A 22,978-nucleotide genomic window follows, 5' to 3' on the forward strand; every position below is an offset into this window, starting at 1 on the left:
AGTCTTATTCATTAACAGGTAATACAAGATAGAAGAGGTCTCAACATAAGCCCTGAAAAGAAGAAAGGATTGGCCTGCATTTACTTCTGAGTAAGTGGAATTGTGAAAGATTTTATTATGGAATGAACAGCCTGCCAACCTCTCTGTATTTTCTATGCTTAAAGCCACGCGGTCATGTTTGTTTTCTTTTATGTGCTGGAAATGGAAATTTGAGATTCTTTGCAATAGGTGATTTTGCTGGGGGGAAAAATGTGAAGCTCTCTGTCAGCACTTCAAACTCCTTTTTTTCTTCTTGCAGTGCTGGGGATGGAACTCAGGCAAGCGCCTTACTGCTGGCCTGCACGCATCCCCAGCCCTACTAACTCTATTTAAAACATCTAGCTTCTGGAATTCAGGTTTCCATGAAGTTTAGAAAAGAAAAACGGAGACGGTCATCAAAATGTGTGTGCCTTGGAGTGACACATAGCTTCTGATCTTTCCCCCCATTTACGTGTGAGGTATTTGTCTTTGCTCTGGAGTTTGGTTTATATATACAAATCGAAGGCTTTTGGCTTTTATGTGGTGGAAGCTCCTCTGTCTTACATGTCCCTCTCAATGTATTTGGAAATGACAGGCAGCTGTGACACTATGTAGACAGGCCAAATTTTTCCATGGAAGCCTTGCTTGGCCCGTCCTGAGCTGGCGTGGACCGTGCATGGACCCCCCGGGAGGCCTGTTCCTTCAGTCTTGGGTCTGTTGGTTTTCAGTGTGGACAGACCCTGACTCCTGTAGAATGAGGCCTTCTGAGCTGCTCTTACCTGCTGTAAGTTCACCGTGGGGACCATCGAGACCACGTTTTGCAGACACTTCGACAGCCCTTCTGTTGCAGATGACAGTCCTCCGAGCCTGTTACTTCTGTGCTGTTGTGGAGAACACGGGGGTGTAAGGTGTTTGGTGTCTTTTCAGTGAAACCTCTTGGATTCTTTTAGTGTGGGAGCCGCCATGTTTGGTCTACCTGGGCACACCTAAGGGACACACCGCCCTTGGTTGTCTCTTTGAAAGAGCACCAAAGCTGATCCTCAGAGCCTCCTATGGTGAAGAGAGAAGAGAAAATCATGACCAAAATCCACAAACCTACAATCCCCAGCTTGAAGGTGGCAAGGCCTACAATCTTTGACTTCACGGCTGGACTCCTTCAGGAAGGAGCATACCTCAGATGTTGAATTTGGGACTTTTCCCACCCTCGTCACGAGCGGTGGGCTGCCCCCCAGGGAACCCTCCATCCCAGGGCCAGCAGCCAACTGTGCTAAGCTGTGAGGTCTGATAAGCAGGTGCCCTTGATGTGTGTTCAGCTTAGGGTTATATGCGGTGTGGCGGGAGGTTCATTGAAGTGCCACCCATCGTGAGTGCAGGGGCACTTGCAAAACTCTGTGCTAGACATGGTTCTAATTTGGTAGCAGCTTTATTGAGATGTGATTCACACAGCAGACGATTCACCCCTTCGAGTGTTCAGTGCTGTTGGTTTTTTACATACAGTACTGGGACCAGAGCCCAGGGTCCTGTATGTGACAGACTGGCCACTAAGCTGCATCCCCAGCCCCTGTTCAGTGTTTTTAGACATTGGGTTCTGCAGCTGTCAACTTCCTCAACTTTGGAGCATTTCACGATTCCCAGAAGAACCTTGTAGCCATTAGCAGTCACTCCCCATTCCCACCCTGTAGCTGCCACTAATCCGTTTTCTCTCCATGTGCGTCGGCCTCTCCTGGGTACTTTAAATAATGGAAGCCTGTGCCGAGTGGCCTTCTGTCTGCTGTCTTCCACTTAGTATGTGGGTGTCGTATGTCAGTACTTTGTCCCTTTGAACAGCCTAATGCTGAGCCGTGATACGCATAGATCACATTTTGTTTACTCATTCATCCATCAGACACTGTTATTTTTAGAGCCTTCTAATATTTCTCCTCTCCGTGGTGCAGGGGATTGAACCTGGCCTTGTGCATGCTAGGCAAGCCTTCTACCACTGAGCTCTCTTTTTTTGAGGGGATGAGGGGATCCTAGGGATTGAACCCAGTGATGATGAACTATATCCCTAGCCCTTTTTATTTTTTGAGACGGGGGCTTACTAACTTGCTTAGGGCTCACTTACTTGCTGTGGCTGACCTTGAACTTGCAATCTTCCTGCCTTAGTCTCCCTTATGTTTTACCTTTTTAAAATTGCATTTTGAGACTGCCCAAGCTGGCCTTAAACTTGGGGTCCTCTTGCCTCAGCCTGGTGACTAGCTGGCATTGCAGGGGTGTGCCACCCACCTGGCTTGAAGGCTTCTGTTCTGAAACCATGACAGACTCACAAGTACTTGCAGAGCTCAGCAAGTTCCAGTGTCCCGCCACTGCCTCCCTGCAGTGACCATGTCTCTCAACAGAACTGTGCCGAGTTGACCCAAGTAGGAAAAGGGCATTGGCAAGGTGCTTCTGGTGTGAATGCATGCCCTGTCTGGTGACGAGAGCTCTGCCTGTGGGGTTGTGTGAAATGTGATCCCAGGTGTGTGCAGAGTGTTGCTGCTACCATAGTCCAGGGGCAGGATTCGTCCACCTCGGGCTCTGCCTCTCCATCTCCTTCATTTCTTCATTTCATGTGTTATCTGAATAGAATCCTGCAGTATGCAGCTTTTGTAGACGGAATGTGCAGCCTGATGTCCTGGAGATCCATCCCTACTTTTCCTGTCCTTCCAGAGCTCATTCTTCCCTAATGCAGAGAGGGATTCTGGGGTGTGGATGAGCCATGGTGCACTGATCCCTTGGCTTGCTGAAGGGCGTTTCCTGCTCCGGGCTGTTCCAGGTCATCCCTTGGGCCTGCTTTCCCCTTGGATGGAGAGAAGGCAGTCACGTGAAGGAGGCAGCTTAGAGACGCTGCGCCCTGGGACACTAGCTAAGCCTTGAGGTCCACGCCATACGGTAGGACTCAAGCCCAGGGATCTATCAGGTAGCTGTCACTTTCTTTGCTGTGACAGCCAGCTGGCTGCCCTCACCAGGGGCCAGCTGTCCATTCCTGCTGTGTCCAGGAACTGCCAGTAGAGGACCCGGCTTTTCTGTTTGGGGTTTAGCTCCGTAGGACGGAGGACGGAGATTGCCGGTGGACTTGGAGTGGACCCTCAGAAACCAGAGCAACTTGGAGCCCAACAGCTGTTCGTTCACATATGCTTAGTTCAGCTGTGCCCTCTGGAATGTCTGGGAAGTTGGCAAAATGTCCAACTCTGCAAGGGTGTGGTGGAGCTCCACTTCCAAGTGGGTCCAGCCCACTGAAGTGTGGGCGTCCAGTTGGGGTGGGGTGCGTGCGCGCTCCGTTTCCCTCTTGGCTCTCTTCCCACTCCCTGTTCCCTGTGACCCGTCTGGATGTGATGGGAGGACCTCACTGGAGTCTCTTAAGAGTCCCAGATAGAAGATGCATTGCAGCTGTGTTTGTGTGGCCTGGTGTATGTGTGTTGCTGTGATAAATACTTGAGAGTAACCAGTGGAGATGCAAGAAGACTTATCGGGCTCGCCATCTGGCAAGTTTACTCCGTGGTCAGCTGGCTCCATTGCTTTAGACCTGAGGTGAGGCAGCACATCATGGCGGAAGGAAGTGACAGAGAAGGCTGCTCGGCTCATGTCAGTGAGTAGGAGGGAGGGACAAGATAGAGTCCCCAAGGGTACGTCCCCAGAATCCACTTCTTTTAACTAGGACCCACCTCCCAAGTTCTACCACGTCCCAGTGATGTGACGCCATCAAATTATGAATTCATCAGTGGATTAATCCACTTGTGATCTAAGCACTTCCCAAAGGCTCCAGCTCCAATCGTGGCTGAATTGGGGACCCAGGCTTCCATGCATGAGCCTCTGTGGGACATTCCACATGTAAACTGGAGCCCTGTGATTCGTAACAGAAATGGGTGGTCACTTCTCAAACCAGTTCCTTTTTCATAAAATCTAAGAAGGGCACAGATGACCCCCTTGTCTTGGCGAGGGGCCTTGACTCTGGAGAAGTGTTTCCCACAGAGGCTCCCTCTAAAATGAACTGGAGCTGCAAGTTGTGGAGAGGACAGCAGTCTCTGTGCACCCCGTAGTCACCCAGCCTGGGCATGGGGGGGGGGGGGTTGCATACCAGATTGGTGAAGGGGTTGCTGAGGAAGTGCAACCTTGTAGGTGGATGGGGGTTGTTGCCGATCCATCTTATGGAAGCCTGTAAGGTTTCCCAGGCACCCTCTGGGCCCAGCTGGTTGATTCGGAGGTGTGAATTCACAGGATAAGCCAGCGGAACAATGGATGGCCCTGTGTGGTCCCCAGCTGATAAAGTGCTGTTTGACAAAACCCTTCCTTTGTTTTTTCCTCCTCCCAACCTGTGGTTCAGATTCTTTTCCTTCAAACAACATTAGTCTTCCTGGGTTGCAGGTGGGCTGCCTGACCTGGAGACCCTCGTTCTCCACACAAGCCTCCGCCTCCCCTTCAAACTCGGGAATGCAGCGTGTACCCACTTCCCAGGGAGCTTCTTCGTGCTTGACTTTGCATCAAGCGGACATAAATATGTGGTCAGGATGAAATCCTTGAAAAGGACTCAAAGAGATTCTGATTGTATACTGGCCTTGAAGGGCCCGAAAATGACGGACTCCTCCGTGCCTGACCTTTTCCACTAGTTCTGGCTCTTAGCCCAAATTCAAGACTCTTGTTTTTCTTTGTGTTTCCTTTCATTTTTCTCTATAAACATGAGCAGTTCCCACTAGCTCTTTTTTGGTAAGGGGGTGTACTGGGAATTGAACCCAGAGGCACTTTACCACAGAGCTACAGCCCCAGCCTTATTTATTTATTTATTATTTTTTAGTTATTTTTCTTAATGTTTTATTTTTTATGTGATGCTGGGGATTGAACCCAGTGCCTCGCAAATGCTAGGCGAGCACTCTACCATTGAGCCCCAGCCCCATTTATTTTTATTTCTTGAGACGGGGTCTCACGAAGTTGGTTAGGGCCTCACTAAGTTTTAGCTGAGGCTGGCCTTGAACTTATAATCCTCCTGCCTCTGTCTCCTGAGCTGCTGAGATCACAGGCATAGCTCTTTTTAAGTGCAGGAGAGTGGCTCTAAACCGTGGGCAATTTCTTTCCCTTAGGGAATGTCCGGAAATGTCTGGAGACATTTTTGACGTCACAGCCGGGGCGTGACACTGGGGTGTTTGACACTGGTGTGGAGAGGGTGGGGACCAGGGGTGCTCTGCAACTTCCTGTGCTCACCGGAGAGTCCCCCAACACAGACTCGCCCAGGCCACAGTGGCATTGAAGTTGGTTGGTGGGGGCGTAGCATAGGCCAAGCATTGCCACCTGTTGTCCTGCCTGGTAGTGTAGCAAAGCATCATGGTAAGAAATCAGACAATTCCAGCCCTGCTAAAGGGACTCTTGGGTTCAGTAAAACTGTAAATCTGGAAAATAAGGATATTGTATTAGTCTGCTCAGGCTGTGGTAACGAAGTGCCACAGGCAGGGTAGTTTAAACGACAGAAACTTCCAAACGTTCCAGAAAATTCCATCTCTGGTCGGCCCTTTCTTCCTGGCTGGCTGTGTCCTCCTATGGCCTTTACTCTGTGCCTGTGTGGGAAGGGGTGGGATGGTGGGGGGGGGGAGGATTTATTTGGACCTTTCTTTGTGTAAGGCCAACTAGACCTGGCTTTTGTATATCCACATTGTGGGGTTTTTGTGTTTTTTTTTTTTTTTTTTTAATTAAAAAATATGGTGGCTCAGTGGTGAAGCATGCCTGAGTTCAATTCCTAGTACCAAAAAAGGAAAACAAAACAAAAAACCTGTCTTCAAAGTTGCATACCCTCTGTACTAACCTTAGTCGCTTCTCTGGTCAATCGGAGGTATCTTGAGGCCACTGGCCGCTGCATATCTTGCCCTTTCTCCTGACCTCATCTGCCCTGTCCTACAGGCTACTGACTGAAGTTTGTGCTCTTTAATTAGTAAAATTAAAAAGATTGCAAATTGAGACTTCAAAAGAAAACATGGTGAGATTTTTGTTTTGTGCAGACCAGAATTGAACCCTGGACCTTGTGCATGCTAGGCAAGCACTCTTACCACTTATCTGTGTTCCCAGAACTTATGATTTATCCATCTGTCCATCCATTCATCCATCAGATTGAACCCAGGGGCGCTTAAGCACTTAGTCACATCCCCAGCCCTATTTTATCTAGAGATGGGGTCTCCCTGTGTTGCTTATGGTCTTGCTAAGTTGCTGAGGCTGGCTTTGAACTCGTGATCCTCCTGCCTTGGCCTTCCGAGTAGCTGGGATTGCAGGTGTGCACCATTGAGCCCGAGATGTTTTTGTTAATATGATCATATATCAAGACATCAACTTGGTTTAACTCCACAGTATTTATAGTCTGTTAAAAAGAAATAATCTGCATAATTTGATCTTTTTTCATACTGGGTATTAATTCTGAATGTAATGACTTTGAATAATTATGGAATCCTCCTGATTTCCCACCTTAACACATCCGTATGCAGCATTGATTTTTTTTTTTTTTTTTTTTTTTAATGGGAAATGTGAACGTAGTTCTGAGACTGAAAGATTGTAGTCTTTATTTGAGTCAATATGCAAGGGAAGATTATCTTATGAAACACACCTCACATAACAGTCACCTTCTTACCTAGTGTTAAGTTCATTACTTCGAGCTACACCCCCAGCCCCCTGAAACTGTCTGCATTGAACATTAACTGCCTGTTCCTCACTGCCCAAACCCTGCCCCCATCTTCCTACCTTCTGTCTCTGTGCGTTTGACTACTCTAGGGCACTCCTAGAGTGCAGTCCATTCATGTGCCCTTCTGACCAGTTAGCTATCTCTCTTAGCATAACACCTTCAAGGTCTGTCTGTATTGTAGCATTTGATAGGATTGTCTTTTTTCTTTTTTGGTACTGGGGATTAAACTCGGGGGTGCTCCACCACCGAGCCACAACTCCAGCCCCATTTATTTAATTTGAGACAGGGTTTCACTAAGTTGCTGAGGCCGGCCTCCTGCCTCAACCTCCCAAGTTTGCTGGAGTTATAGGCTTACACCACTGTGTTCGTGGATTTTTATCTTGAGACTAAAAAATTTTATGTATACAGAGTACATTTTATTCATCTACCTGTTCATCAGTGGGTTCTTAAGTTATTTACCAAGGATTTTAAAATTTATTTTTGACTGTAGTGCACATAATTTTTGTTCCTGTGTAAGCATATTGATGGGGTGCCATGCAATATATATAAGTATACAACAATGTTTAAGTCAGGCTTAGATGTATGTATTTTCTCAAACATCATTTCTTCATGGTGAAAACTTAAATCCTTCTTCCAGATTTTGGAGATGGGTAGTGTTACTTTTTTGGGGGGGGGATAGTACCAGTGATTGAACTCGGGGGGCACTCGACTACTGAGTCACATCCCAGTCCTATTTTGTAAGGTCTCACTGAGTTGCTCAGCACCTTGCTGTTGCTGAGGCTGTCTTGGAATTCGCAATCCTCCTGCCTCTGCTTCCCCAGCTGTATATCTACATTGTGTTCTTTTGGGGTTTTTTTTTTTTTTTTGGGTATTAAAAAACTGCATCCTGGTTACTGTGAGGCCTGTACTACTGTACATTTCCAGCAACGGTGTGCAGAGGTGCCCCCGTCTCCACTCCTTGCAAGCTTGTCACCTTTAATCTTTTTGATAACAGACGTACTCGGGTGAGGTGATATCGCTCTGTGGTTTTGATGTGCATTTCCCGATGAGCAGATGATATTGAACATTTTCTCACGGGCTTGTTGGCTGTTTTTATGTCGTCTTTGGAGAAAGTCTGTTTAGATTGACTGCCCATTTTGTTTAGTCAGGTTATTTCAAAGTCGATCCGTGCTGCGAGTAATCTTCAGATGTAGAAAGTGATTCCGGGCGGTGGGTAGTAGAATCATCCAGCCACACAGAAAATTCCAGAGCTTTTCTCTTGTTACACTTTTTCATGTACTTTCTCTGTCCTAGAAAGTGCTGTCCTGAGACAGATCCTCAGTTTCCAAGAAGAGTATAAGTAGTAAGTAAAAGCTATAGTGGAAGTACCATATGTACCAGCCTGCTTTCCACCATGGATCTGGTCCCACCTTTCTCCCTGCCTGAGCTGTTAGCCAGGACCTCTAGAATGAGGACACATAAGAGTCCCACTCCCACCTGCCCTCTCTCCATTCTGGAAAGGACTTTCTTTTTTCCATCCCTTGTAACTTTACTTTCCTGCAAAAGCATAAACTTTCCCTCTGTGTGTATAAACTTTGGAGACACTCTGCAATCAGCCTGATGAAGTTTTATCTTTCTATGAAAGGGTTCTTGATGATTCTGGAATGTGGTGTCTGTCACTTAAACGTCGTCTGCAGAAATCACCGCTCTATATTTGGCTCCGACGTGGTTCCCAATGTGTTATCGCAACACTTAGTGCCAAAGGAGCTGCTGTTTACCGGCCATGGGGATCTTTCGGCTCAGATTGGTTTATAACTTTATTTACAAGGGATAATCAAAATGGATTTCCTTGCTATTTTGGTGCAAAGTAGGACAGCAGAATTAATCTCGGGTCATCTGTTCATTTGTTTGGCAGCTAATACCTGCCTTCTGGGTGCGGGGACTGGATCTTAGGCTAGGGCTGACCCTGCCCAGATTGGATTCGGTTCTTGGTTGGGGTTGGAAAACATGTATGGACCAAGCATGGAGCTGTCTGGGGTAATTAGAAGCCAGTTGCAGAAGCTGTATTGTCTATAGCTGCTGGTTTCTCGGGTGAGCCCGAGAGGAAATCTTCACCTGTGAGGCATTCATTCACATCGCTTTCACCTGTGAGGCATTCGTTCACATCGCTGATTAGCCTTTAAGTAGGATTCCTATTTGAATGTACAGTTTCTTTTAAAATTAATAGTGTTATGGGCTGCTTTGAGTTTTCCCCCTTAAAGACTAACTTCTTACAGGCTCTGCATTTGACAGGGTTGAAGGGCCTGGTGTTCACTAACCTTTCAGAATTTTTACATCCATTTTAAGGGGTGTGCGTATGTGTGTTTTCCTTCTCTTTCCCTTTTTGATGGGACCACATAGTGTTTGGTTTGTAAAATCCTTATTTCTTCCAAGCACCCAATTTGAGCTGCAGGTCACCGGGCCCAGCTCCTGTGCTGGGTGTCTGTTTACACGGAGCGGCGTCCTCCTGCGCTCTGTGGCTATCTGTCTTTGTCAGTGAATGAGGCGGAATATTAATCTTGCATGCAGTTCGGCTGAGCAGGGCACAGATGGATTTATAGCTCTGGAAACCTCTCAGCCCTGCAGCTGCGGCGGGCTGTTGCACTATGAATAAAGAGATTCTGGGCCCCGGCTGGCAAGGGCTGCTGTGACCTAATTGGCCACAGGATCCATCAGCGGGTCAAGGGTGGATTTCTCGCCCTGCGCTTGCTCTGGTTTGGTTCTGCAGCAGAATCCACCCAGCCTCCCTTGGAGGAAAGGAGAGCCCTCCTCCCACGTGAGCATCTGAGGAACCTGTGGGAACGGTGCGGGGTCGTCCGTGTCTCCGATGCTGGCTTTCAAAGCCCAGTGACGGGAGCGAGTTCTCGGTTCTGTTTGGTCTCTGCAGGCTGGGCCTCGTTTTCCTCCAGTCTCCCAACCTGGTGGCGTCCAGGGCCGGGGAGGCCCAGGAAAGAGGGGCTTCCACCCTGCGGGCATCTTGGTAAACTGAGCCTGCAGCTGACCACACGGGCACCGTGGATTCCCGGGAAGGAACGGGTGGCATGCAGAAGGTGGGGGGGTTGGTGGGCCATGGGGGGATTGGGAAATGGCAGTAAATGGATGCACTTGAAGCCCCTAAAGAAAACCCGTGTGGATTTTCTGCCCCATCGTCTGCCCAGGATGCCCAAGGGGACCACAGAATCTCCAGCTCGTGTGGTTGATTATGTCTCGGGCCTTGGCTGGGGGAGATTCTGTGTCAGAAAACAAGTTAGTGTGTGATCCATCAGTACCCACCGTGCCTGGAGTTTGCCAGCAAGAAGGAAGCTGTGCCGATGTGGCCTTCTGAGCTTCCTGGGAGCCTGGAGGGCACCTGGCACCATCCCCCGCCACCCTGCTTCTCCTCACCGGGGCGACCTCGTTGTACTGTGTGCCATAGAGCAGCAAGGAGCATTTGCCCTTGGTGCCCAGGGCCATGTGGGGTAGCCATTATGGTCAGAGCACTGTTTAAAAATGGCTTTATTGGATGAAATTGGCCTTCCCCAGATTCACCCACTGAACCTTGTTTTCCCCCCAAAGCTCACTCAGGTGTCATTCAGGGTTTTGGTGTGTGCACAGAGGAGTGCAGCCGTCCCCACCATCTAATTTCACAACATCTTCAATACCCCAGAAGGAGACCCCATACTGATGGGCAGTCACTCCCCAGGGACTGCCTCCGTGTCCCATCCCCACACAACCACCAGTCTCTATTCCACTGCTAATCAGTTTGCTTATCCTGGACACTTCCTATCATACTGATAAAACCACACACTTCGTGTTACCTGCGCCGCACCATTTTCAGGATAATGGTGGCAGCACGTGTCAGTACTTGGTTCCTTTTCCCAGGTAAATACTGTCCCGTTGTGTGAAGAGACCACGTTTTATCTGATGGAGGGACCTTCATCCACTGATGGATGTTCGGGTTGTTTCTATCTTGTGGCTTTTGTGAATAATGCCGCTGTGAACATTCAGGTCCGAGTGTGGGTGTGTTTGGGTGAGGCCGGCGATGGCACCCTGTTGCTCGGCTTGGGCTCCACCCTGATGCCACCATGACCAGCTGAACATTAGTTTTTTTCATAACTAATAACATACTCTTGACCACCTTCCATCACAGAAATACTGGTTGTTCAGAGCAGGTTACCTGTGCACTGTTGTAGTTGGGCAGGGCAAGGTGAAGTCTAGATTCTAGTCACATGAATATCATAATGCTACTGGGAAGCCCCTAAGCTGTCCCTTTTTAGAAGATGACTGGCTTCTCCACGAAATACAAAATCCAATCTGAGAAAGTTTGTCAGTGTGAACCTATGTTGCCTTTAAAAGGGGACAGAATACTTTCAAAAAGATTGGTTTAACCACAGTGAATTTATATGATCACAGTGCATTATATGAACCCGGCATAGAGAATCCCAATATCGAGTGTAGTTACGTCAATTTCTACGCTGTTCTTCATTGGTGTTACAAATAAAAACTGCTGTCAGCATGACCCAATGAAGTGTTGGTATTATGGTTTAGATAGGAGGTGTCCCTCAAAAGCTCATGTGGAAGGCATTACAAGAAAATTTCAGAGGTGAAATGGTTAGGTTATGACAGTTGTAACCTAGTTAGTGCATTAATCCCCTGATGTGGACTACCTGGGCGGTTACTGTAGGCAGGTGGGGTGTGGCTGGAGGAGGGGGTCCCTGGGCTGCTGTGCCTCTGGGTTTTTTATCTTGTCCCTGGTGAGCAGAGCTCTGTTTCCTGGTGCCCTGTCCTGAGCTGCTCTCCTCCAGGCCCTTCTGCCATGATGTTCTACCTCATCTCGGGCCAGAGCCAGGGAGTCGGCCAACCATGGACTGAACCTCGGACACCATGAGCCCCAAAGAAACATTGCTTCCTCTAATTGTTCTTGTCAGCTTTTCCCCTGCTCCAACCAAAGGACCTGACTGAAACAGCAGGCTATAAAAATAAGTATGCTTTCATCTCTATTTTTTATAGCGTGTTTTTTTTTTTTTTTTTTAAGACGAGGATCTTGAGATAATGACACTTTTCAACGATCCGGTCTTTTCCCCTTCCACCTTGTATACCTGTAAACATGACATTGCAGCAGCTTAGTGTTCAGCAGGTCCTGAGTTGGTTCAGAAGACTCTTTGCTTTTGGAAGGTCATTAGGTGGGTGGGAATGGGGAACTGCATGTGATCATGGCCTGCGTCATGGAGGAATTGGGCCGTGGCTCATGTCTGCATATTTTGGTTCAGCACTCTGCAAGTGCAGCCACACCTGGGGACAGGCTTCTGGGTGGACCTGGGTACTCCAGGAGAGCAGCCGGAATCTCATCCACCCCGAGAGTTGGAGTCAAGGATGAGATCAAGCAGGTTGTTTATATAGGTCCCACTGCTCTGCTGGGGTGGTTATTTTAGACAGATCTCAGTATTTCCCAGGCTCATACTTTTTCATTAATTGCATATAAATTGGGGGTAACTCCCTTTTTCTTTTTAAAATATGGCTCTTTAACTCTTCAGTAGTGGACAACTATGATTTAATTTGAAGAAAACAATTCTTTGGAGAAAACACATGCAAACAAAAACCCTGCTCCTTTTCCCTAAGTGATCATGGTGTTGACTTAGATTTGCCCCCAGCAGTCTTTCCCTGAGGTCCTAGAGAAGTTTGCAGCCATGGTGGAAGACGAAGCAGTTTCCTGGTGTTGCAGTGCCACACCTCCAAGAGCTCACTGTGAGCCCCGAACTGCCGTGTATCCATGCCATCCATTCTAGCAGCTGCAGGGGACTCGGGAGCCTTTGAAATGTGGCTAGTATGATTGAGGATGAATTTCAAATTTTAGTTAACTTACAACGTGGCCCATGGCTCTCCTCGTGGGGAAGAGCTCCACGCTGAGCAAGCAAGTACAAGAGCTGTGTTTACCTGTGGGTGTTGGGGGTGGTATCCAATCCCTTTAGAAGAGTGGTTCTCAGAAGGGGTACTTTTTGAATCCCTTTCACGTGCCGGGGAAACTTGGGACGGTGTCTGGAGATGTTTGGGATGGCATGATGGGTGAAGTGTGTATTAGTCATGCTTCTTCGACTGTAACATAATACCTGAGGCCATCAACTTACTAAGAGAAAAGGTTGACGTTGACTCATGTTTTCATTCCATGGCCACTTGGTCCAAATCCATAGGCAGCATCTTATGACAGGGAGCATGTATTGGAACCAGCTGCCCATCTCATAGTGACTGGGAAGCCGCGTGATTAAGAGGAGGGGGTGGGACCCTAATTCTGCTTCAAGCACATGCCCCCTGTGATCTAACTTCCTCCTTAGGCCCCACTTCTTCCTCCTCCCGCTATTGCCACCCTCAGGACCAAGCCTTCAGCACATGGTCCAGATCCAAACTAGGTAGCAGGGTGCTCTTGGCCTCTGGTGGGTGGGGCTGGGATGCTTCTCAGTACCCTCCAGTGCAAACCCCCAGTGTCCTGTGGTTAAGGAACTCTGCTGTCTGTTGATAGGACTTGCCAGGTCCTAAGGCATCCTGTGACACGCTGCAGACCCAGTTCCGTCAGTGACGGGTGAGGACCTGTCCGTGGGGTCTACACTCCAAGCAGACACTGGGCCTGGTAGTACCCAGGTGTGGGCAGGAAGCCAGGCCCCTCCCACCATGGGGCTTCTCGGCTGTGTCGTCGTCCTCGCTGTTCGTTGGTATTAAGTGTAAGATGGTGGTGCTTGGTACGAGTTGGTGACCCAGCACCCGTCCCTTGTGCTTCTGTTTAATGGATCGATTGCTAAGGCGAGAAGCGGAGCACTGTGCCCTGACTCTTGCCTGCAGAGGCCTCTCTCACCAACACGGCTGTGTGCCCAGCTAACAAAGCTCGGCTGGGTCCAGGGGAGGCTGAACATGGCTGTATCCTTCTCGCCTTCCAGTGTTCATTTAACACTGCATGCTATTTAGAAAACCTCTGGAAGTTGGGCGTCTCCTCCAGGTCTGGCAAGGCGGGAACAGTGGGATAATGGAGTTCTTCAGAATGCTAACCAGTGACCCCTCTCCCCCTGCCCCACACCCCCACTCCCAGAGTGCTGTCCTCAAGGTGCACAGCGTGGTCTCTGGAAGCCCAGCACGCCTGGGCCAAGTCGAGCAGGCAGAGGGGGCACGATCAAACGAGCGTCTCCCTGAGCCTGAGCTCATGGGTCGCCTGTGGCAGGATGCGCAGATGCCTCTGGCAGGGAGGACTCCATGCCTGGCAGGATGGCATGGAACGCTCCTTCTTTCTGAGGTGCTGTATGTCATCGTCGCATCAATTATCTTAAGGAAGCTGGGGCGGCTGGCCAAACGGGGGATACTGATGATGGCCATCAAAGAAACCCACGGCGCTTCTCATCCGTGGCTGTCAGTTACCCAGTTTTGCCCATAACACGAATTGAAGGAGGATCGATGTGTCAGCAAGGGAACAAACGAGACAGTTATTCAAGAGTTAAACTGAAATAATGTGCAAAAATAAGCTCTTTGACAAACCTGCAGCCCCCAGGGGACTTGGATCTTGTAGAATGTGAAATTCCTTGAAGCACAAACCCGACGGCCATTAGTATGTTGCTTGGGGTGGCAGGGAATTTTTTTCCCCCTTGTGTTTACAACTGTGAGGATCACGGGGTGCCCTGTGTGGGAGAGGGGAGGTGTCCCTTTCCAGAAGAGAACTGAAACAGCTTGTAACGGAGCCTAGCTCCAACAGCTTCCTTAGGGAGGTGCAATGACCTGAGACGTGTCCCCATGGCCCCTGCTGGAGCCGCCTCAAAGGCATCATTTCAAGCCCCAATTTTAAATTTGGTAGGATGGGAGGCTTCAGGCCACCAACTAAGCAGAGCAGAGACGAGGTTTCTGGGATTTCCATTTCTTGTGTTGATGTCTTGCTGATGGAGTTGGAATTTGGAACCATGGTGAGATCCTTTGTGTCCAGATCCCTTCTGTGAGGCGGGGAGGGATCCAAAAGCCTGGCTTTTTTCCTCTTCCAAAATCTGATGGGAGAAATGATCAGGAGGGGAATGCCTCAGATTCAGTTAGTTCTCTTTGCAGAGCCCAGGATAACCCTCTGCACTGGGGGATTCCTGGTTCTGCAGGTTCTCCCGGGAGCCCCGGGTATCTACTGAGGGAAAATTCTTTGTTCAAGGTGGCGGGTGGCAGCACTCAAGTGTTGAAGGGAAGGAGATGGGTCAAATGATTTTTTTTTTTGGGGGGGTGGTTCATGCTGATTTACGACTCTGCATGCACTTCGACATGCAGCAAGCAGATCTAGAATAATCTCCAGCCTTTGCGACAGTCTGGGAATGCAACTGTTAAACACACGGTGAGCTCAGGGGTGCTTCTAATGGTTTGTGAGCTGTGCTGTGGCAGGCTTTGTGTGCTATCTGTCCGTAAGCCTCTGTTACTATTAGTGTTGGTCATCATTGCTGTTGAAAAATCAAATACCACGAAAAAGCAATGGCAACTTCTGTTGCTGTTTCTAGAAATTGCACACAACTGAACTAAGACTTTGAAGGCCCCTTTCACAGGTGGCCCGATGGCATAATTATTCATTTATTTTACCTTCCCCAAAGGCCTTCTGAGTGAGCCCGATTAAACTTGCATGCTGCCTATCTATACTTTGTCCCCCGCTCTGGGGGCTCTGGATTAGAAGATTGACAGTTGTTGAATAGAAAGCAGAGCCAAACTCACGCTTCATCCCAGATAGATAAGAACATAGCAGTGTTTGGGCTCACCCAGAAGGAATTTCCAGGACTCTGATTCTTGCAAAGTGGGGATTATGCTCCCCAGGGGGAACGAGGCAATGTCTAGAGGTGCATTTTTGTCACCCCTGGGAACCATTTCTGACATCGAGCACGCGGAGTCTCTGGGATGGTACAGGACAAGGCCCCACCACGTGGTGAGGGCCTCCACAGGTCAGAAGTGCCTACACAGGTCAGCCTCTGGCTTGCCAGGATCCTGCCCTGGCCTGATGTGCAGCCACTCACGTGCTGAGAGCACACTGGAAAAGTGAGGGTCAGGTCGGAGGAAGCCCCGTGCGTGTGGGATGAGTGGTGGGTTCCTGAGAGACCGGCCCGGCCCGGCCCTGCCAAGCTGGAGGATGCCCCCCTTCTTTCTGGTGCCATCTAGGTGACACTGGAGCAGCATGGTCCCTGAGAAGGAATTGTGAAAATCAGGCCCAGACTTTTACTAAAGAAATGAACCCAGAAACATCAGTCTTTGCAAGAAGGAGACTGTTTTGCAGAGCAGAGGCTGAGGAGGGCACCCGATTGCCTTCAGTGTTGCAGGTTTCCCACGATTAAAGTTAACTGCATTGCTTCAAGGGGGATATTTTCTGGTTTCTGACATACTCCCCTTGGGTTAATATGGAAATAGTCAAAAGGTTCAAAAGTATATAGAATACTTCTGTATATTCCACATACGGCTGTAGTGGCTGAAGCAGAGTATCAAAATCTTCTATTAATTGCTGTCTGTGTGTGTGTGTGTGTGTGTGTGTGCGCGCGCCTTTATTCTATTTGAGGAAAAAACAATCTCAAATAGCACTACATTTCAAACATTTCAGGTAGCATCTCTAATACGGAAGGATTTGGTGGGGGGCCTACTGGGGATTAACCCGGGGCGTTTACCCACTTGAGCCACGACCCCAGCCCTTTTTTGTATTTAGAGACGGGGTCTCACTGAGTTGCTTAGTGCCTCAAAGTGGCTGAGGCTGCCTTTGAACTTGTGATCCTTCTGCCTCAGGCTTCCCAGCCACTGGAACTACAGGCTTGCATCATGTAGAAGGATTGTTTAAAAATATCTAGTGATTCTATTATCCTGTTTTCTATGATCATGACAATAGCCACAAACAGGGTGGCTTATAACAGCAGACACTGATGCCCTCAATTCGAGGGGGTCAGCAGGCCTGGGTCCTAGAGGCTCAGAAGGGCCAGTCTCTTCCATGTCTCTTCATCTGTGGGCACTCGGGCATCCCTTGGCTTGGGGCTGAATCCCTCCATCTTCCGCTCCTGTCTTCTCATTCCCCCCCCACCCACCCCTGCCAGCTCTCCCACCTGTCTCAGGAAGACCCTGCCATTGGATTAAGGACCCACTGAATAATGTAGAATAGTCTTATTGTCATGTACGTAATCACATTTCCATGTCTCTCTTCCCCCGGGAGGTCCCATTCTGTCTCTTACCACATGAGGCCTAGTCACTGCTTCCTGCCATCAATGACTCTGAATCTCGTCCTAGGGCTGTGGGAGTGTGTGAGGGAAGGGAAAACAGATTGTTATCTTTTGGTCATGGGGTTCTCTTAAGATGCTAATGATTTCTTGAGAAAGACAGTTTGTGGCATATAAAGAGAAGTGTTATGATAAATATGAAAAGAATGCAAGGCTATTGGGAATAGCAATGCTTGTGGAAACTGATTAAAATGATGCAGGAACCTCACATCTCTTCTTGGGGGCTCTCAATGAATGGCCTCATGGGACTTGTAAGGATTACAGAGAACACAGTGTTAACCAGTGCTAAGCATTTGGCATGTGCTGCATCTGGTTTATCTGGAGGTTCAGAGGTGGTCATAAATACCAAACCAAACCACCAAGGCACATACTGCCACGGCCTGATTCCTGTGATACATGCGCTCCTGTCACTGTGACCAAAACACTGGACAAGAACAACTTAGAGGAGGAAGTTCATTGGGGGCTCAGTTCTGGAGGTCTCAGTCCATAGACGTCTTTGGGGAAGCAGAGGAGGGGCTGCAGGGCACATGCACCCTTCCTGGGCATGGCCCCAGTGACCACCTCCAGCCATGCCCACCTGTCGGCAGTCACCACCCAGCGTGTTTGCTCAAGCCCGAATGGACTACTTAGGTTACAGTTCTTTTAATCTTATCATTTTCCCTCTGTATTAATATTCCTGAATTGACGGGGGCTACGGGGGGACACCCCATATCCAAACCATAACTTTCCACCCTGGCTGCCAAAACCTCATGTTGATCTCACAGGGCAAAATGCAGTCAGTCCACCTCCGAGAGTCTCATAGTCTTAAGAGTTCAATTGTCCCAAAGTCCAGTCCAAGCCCAAAGTCTTCTCTGAGACTCGAGGCAAACTCTTGCCTGTGAACTCTTGTAAAAGTCGAAAGCAAGTGACATACATCCTACATGCCATGATAAATAAGAACGAAACATTTCCATCCCAAATAGGATCAGGGGCATGGAGAGAGAAGGGACAGAGCAGGACTGAAAGCCAGAGGAGCAGACGGATCCCGACTCCTTCGGTAACTCCACGTGCAGCATCTCGGACCCGTGGCCCTGAGATGTGTTCTCCAAAGGGCTTGGGCGGCCCTGCCCGCTTGGCCTTGCCGGCTGCAGTGCCCGTGGGCTCTCCTGGAGCCTGGCTTTCTCTGCAGCCAACAGCTGCTCTTGGCAGACTGTCCATGTTACTGGCATCGATTGGTTCCTGAGCTCTTCATTCTGGCTTTTGCTTCCCCTTCACACATCACACTCTCGGGGACAGCTCCCAGGGGCCATGGCCCTGCTATACTTAGGCTGGCCCCCCAGGCCTTCCTTTAAAATCTTGGTGGAAACCTCCATGACCCTTCACCTGACCATTCTGCGTTTTTTCAGAACCAGACACGGATGATACCAAGGTCATCTGCTAGCTGGCCTCCTGGAGTCATGGGCAGCGGCCCCTTCGTGCTCACATGGTCAGCGCTAAGTTGTTTCAGCATGATGAAACAACTTCCTGGGCCCACCTGGGCAAGCCAGGTGCTCCCAAAATCGCAAAGAAATTCCCCTGCTGCATCCTCGAGCCTGTAGTGGGTATGATCTTGCAAGTTTTTGTGACATCCTCAACCATCCTTCCTATTTTCTATGTGCACAGTACATAATCCCTTCAAGTACAACTTCCTCGTCCCCTGGTTTACATGGACTTTTTTAGAGTTAGAATGCAAGTTTTTTTTTTTTAAATCTTAACTCTGCTTTCTTACCACAGTGAACCTGGCTAATAGCTTCCAGTAATATCCCTGCTACTGAATGCAGAACTGCCTTGAAATGTCCTCTGCCAGGTAATTACTCCATCACCTTTAAATTCAGCCTCTCAGTGTCTCGGGACATGGGCAAAATGTAGCCAAGTTCTGTGCCAGAATATAACACCGTGGCCTCTAGTCCAGTTCATGATGGAGTCCTCGTTTCCCTCGGATCTTTTGAGCACACTCTGCTTTCCTGTGGACATTCTGGTCTTCTGAGGTCCCACCACATTCCCTCCTTAACCTCTGCCTACAGCATTCTAAGGCTTTTCCTGTTTGCATCTCTACACCTTTCAAAATTTCTCCCGCCAACCACATTTAAAGACTTCTAAACCACATGTTCATGTTAGTCAGAGCGACAGCCCCACTTCTTGGTAACAATTTCTGTCTTAGCTGGCTTTTTCATTGCTGTGACTAAAACTCCCCACAAGAACAACTTGGAGCAGGAAAGTTTATCTGGAGCTCATGATTTCAGAGGTCTCGATCCATAGATGGCCAACCCCATTGCTCTCGGCCTAAGATGGGGCAGCACATCTTGGCAGAGGGCTCAGCAGAAGAAAGCTACTCGCTCCTGACAGCCAAGAAGCAGAGAAATAGGAGGGGAAAGGGCCCAGGGGAAGATGCATCCTTGGAAGGCCCGCCCCCCAAGTAACCCACCTCCTTCAGCTAGCCCCACCTGCCTGCAGTCACCACCCAGGTAACCCATTCAAATCAGGATGGGCTGATTAGGTTACTGATCTCGCACTCCCTCCACCTTTGGGGATGCTAAGGATTGAACTCAAGGCCTCGTGTACACTAGGCAAGCGCTCTACCACTGAGTTGCACCCCAGCTCACAGCTCTCGTTATCTAATTGCCTCTCCTCCAAATATTCCTACCTTACCAGGAGTTCGGGGGGTGGGGGGTGACAACACACATTCAAACCATGACAGACTAAAAATGGGCTAAACATATGAATAGTCTTAGGAAAAGAAGTAGATGGGTCTAAAATAGGTGTTAGGTTGGAGATGCAAATGAAAAACCGGATAACCACTCCACCTCAATCCATTACAGAGAAGTCAGAAAGCTTGTCTATCCCTGTTCTGTTGGTGCAAAGACACTGCAGGATAAACTGAATACAACCTCTTTGTGAGATACTTTGCCAACCTGTTCTCCAATATGAGACATTTGTACCCTTTAACCTAGAATTGTTACATTTTGAGACTTGTTTTGTGGAGATATCTTAAATGTATGCAAAGAAGTCCTCACTTGGTTTCATTCTTCTGCTTTCATGAATACCAAGTGTCGATCCTGAACTTACTAAATGAGGACACACAAGCATGAAATCTACCAAACGATAGGAAAAAAAGAATAATTCTATATATGGAAGAAGCACCACATGACATGCTTGCATGGATAAAAACAAGATGCCTCATACAGTAGTTCCCCATTATCCATGGTTTTGTTTCTGCAGTGTCATTACACATGGTCAACCAGTCTGAAAAGACAAAATTGAACATAAGAATTAAAATGCATGTTCTGAATGAAATCTCTCGCCATCTCTTTTCTGAGATGAGTTATCCATTTAACGTGTCCGCACTGTATATGGTACCCTCCTGGTAGTCCCGTTGTGTATCATATCAATTATATGGTATCAAAATGCTTGTGTCAGGTGACCCCTCTTGTAATTTGTAATGTCCCCAGATTTAAGAGTAGTGATGCTGACAAATTGAATATGCCAAAGAGAAGTGCTGTGTGCCTCTTCGAAGTAAAAAGCGTAGAGCTCAGTACTCTGTGATTTCTTCCAATTCAAGTCTCATAATGTATTCCCATAGGAGGATACATTATCACAAGTTGCATATAAACCAGGAGGAGGCATATGGTACCGATTGATGTTGGTAGAGCGTGACTGGAAGGAAATCCTAAGATTTGAACCTCCCTAGTCCTTTTAGGAGGAGGTTGGTAGCACAGGAGAGACATTTTTCAGTGTATGTTTGCATTTTCTCTCTGCCTGTATTAGCTAATTCGTTCTCCTTCTCCCTTCCCTTTCCATCTCCTCCTCTCCCACTCTGCCTCTTCTGTGTATGTGTGTAATTGGAGAAATCTCTAAGCTTTCTTGTTTTCCTCTAAATCATGTGATGAAGATGTCTGGCACAGAAGGCAGCGGACTCTTTCTGTAGAAGGCAGAGTCCCTGTAGTGTTTTGGCTTTGTAGACCTTAAGGTCTGTCACAGTAGCTCAGCTCTGTGGTTTTAGGGGGAGGGCAGCTATAAATACTAGATAAAAGAATGGCAGGGCTTTGTTCTTTCCAGCTTGATGTGTGCAGGCGACCAGTCTGGGCAGATTGTTGCCTCCCGGGCATAATTTGCTCACCCTGGTCTAATGGATCTGATCAGTGTTGTGTCTGAAGGAAAGTGTACACTGTCGGTTGCTCTTTCTATTGCAGAGTGGGCTTTTCCCTGTCCTTGTGATTCGGTCCTGATGGCACCACTGCACCTACCATTTGTCTCAAGTTCTTCCCTGTACGTCGTCGTCTTTCTTCAAATCCTTAGCTTAAAATTTATCCTCTCGAAGAGGACACCTAATTAGCCCCGTCTGTCCAATCAGACTCAATATTTTCTTTTAAATTTTAGAGACACTGTTAACAGGGTTATCTGGTACAATTAGGGCCAGGGTGTAGGGTGTGGTAGTTGGGCTCCCAGGCAACCAAACAGTATCTAATGCTTCTGTTCTGGCCCCTTTAGTTGGCTGCGTGTGTCTGTCTGTTTCTCTCTGAGGATGAAACCCAGGGGTGCTTTCCCACTGAGCTATATTCCCAGCTCCTTTTATTTTTTGAGACGGTCTCACCAAGTTGCCCTGCTGGCCTTGAATTTGGCAATCCTCCTGCCTCGGCTTCCCAGGGCACTGGGATTACAGGGGTGCACCATTGCGCCTGGCTCTGTGGACTATGATTTTGAAAATATCTCTTCCCATGTGACTGCCTTTGCAATTACAATGCAGTTGAGTATTTTTAGAGGAAGTTAAACAGGGAGAGCGAGAACAGGGGGCGGGGGGGTTTGGCCTGGGTGCCGAAGGAGGGAAGGATGCAGGGTTGACCTTGCTTGGTGGTGGGGCTGCTTGAGATGCAGCCTGGCAGCTGGGCACTGGGATTTGGAGATGTTCCCTTTCTTCCTGAACAGATTAGAACAGCTCCCTGTGCCCAAACTCTGGGGTTTGCAGAGTACCCGCTTCCCTTCTGCCGGTCAGAAGTCTGGGTCTGTCGTGGGCGCAGGGTCCATTATTAGCAGCTCCCAGCACAAACCCTGGACTCTGAGGCCCTAAGATCTATGGACATTCTTCATCAAAGCCCTTGATGGGGGCGTTGGAGTTTCCACGCCTTCCTCTGTCACCCTGGCTGTGAGGTCGGTGGCTTTGCTCCACCAGAGCCACCCGCCAGGATGTGCTGCCTCACTACTGCCCCAAAAGTTATGGGGCCACCTGGTCATGGACAGAAACTAGGAGCCAAAGCAAACCTTTTGTCTGTAAGTTGGTTATCTCGGGGATTTGTCATGGTAACGGAGAGCTGACTTGGGTGTCACTCGGCTGGGTCTGCTGTAATGGGATGGATGCACGTGCTGACACAAGTCCTCAAGAACTCTGCCCTGGAGTTGGGGGCAGTCCTGGGACCAGCCCACCCTCAAATTGCACTTCTCCCCTCAACGGGCTGTGTCTGGCCGCTCATTACCAGCGTCAGTGTTTAATGAGATCGTACCTGCCTTGCAGGGCTGTTGTGAAATAAGTGGAACCTTGGAAAGCCGGAGAGGAATTGGCCAGAGGAGGTGCCAAAGTCCAGGCCTTTCCTTCCGTCTTCCTTCATATACTACACGTGGCTGTGTCCTTGACCCGCATCAAGGCAGCAGTCTTGAAAACTTGCTAGCTCTTCAGATTCGCCAGGGATCCGTGAAAAGGGAATGGGGTGGGCGATGGCATTAGAGGGCTCTTGGTTAAATGTGGCAGCTATTATTATGAAAATACAGCATTGGTCTTGGCTGGTTTTAAGCTCAGCTTTAGGATGGCTGCCTGTAGGTTTTCCCGGCCATCTCTGCTGTGAAACGGGTGCTTCTGCTTGTGGAGTCGGTTGGTCCTGTGTCCTGACCCACAGGGGTTACCCGGCGGGAAGTCGGGCAGACATGGAAGAGTGTACTCTTTGCTCTGGAACCACAGGGCTGCCGGCAGAGTGCTGAGTGGTTAAAAGTGGATTTGCCCTGCAGTATAATCGCTGCAGGCAGTTTTGGAGGGCAGGATGCC

The 22,978-nt window shown here is 48.8% G+C and overlaps 1 protein-coding gene across 4 annotated transcripts in view; it reads left to right on the forward strand.

Annotated features, from left to right (window-relative positions):
* Positions 1-22,978, forward strand: part of TBL1X (transducin beta like 1 X-linked) — a 177,984-nt gene that overhangs the window by 68,516 nt on the left and 86,490 nt on the right. For 3 of the 4 annotated variants that reach the window (XM_081276734.1, XM_081276732.1, XM_081276731.1), the window contains one exon: positions 19-90. The exons of the other annotated variant lie outside the window; for it this stretch is intronic. The gene's annotated coding sequence lies outside the window, so the exon portion shown is untranslated. The remainder of the gene's footprint in view (positions 1-18; positions 91-22,978) is intronic. 4 annotated transcript variants of the gene reach the window in all.

The sequence above is a fragment of the Spermophilus citellus genome (genome assembly GCF_964194105.1).
Source record: "Spermophilus citellus genome assembly, chromosome: X".
Lineage (NCBI taxonomy): Eukaryota > Metazoa > Chordata > Mammalia > Rodentia > Sciuridae > Spermophilus > Spermophilus citellus.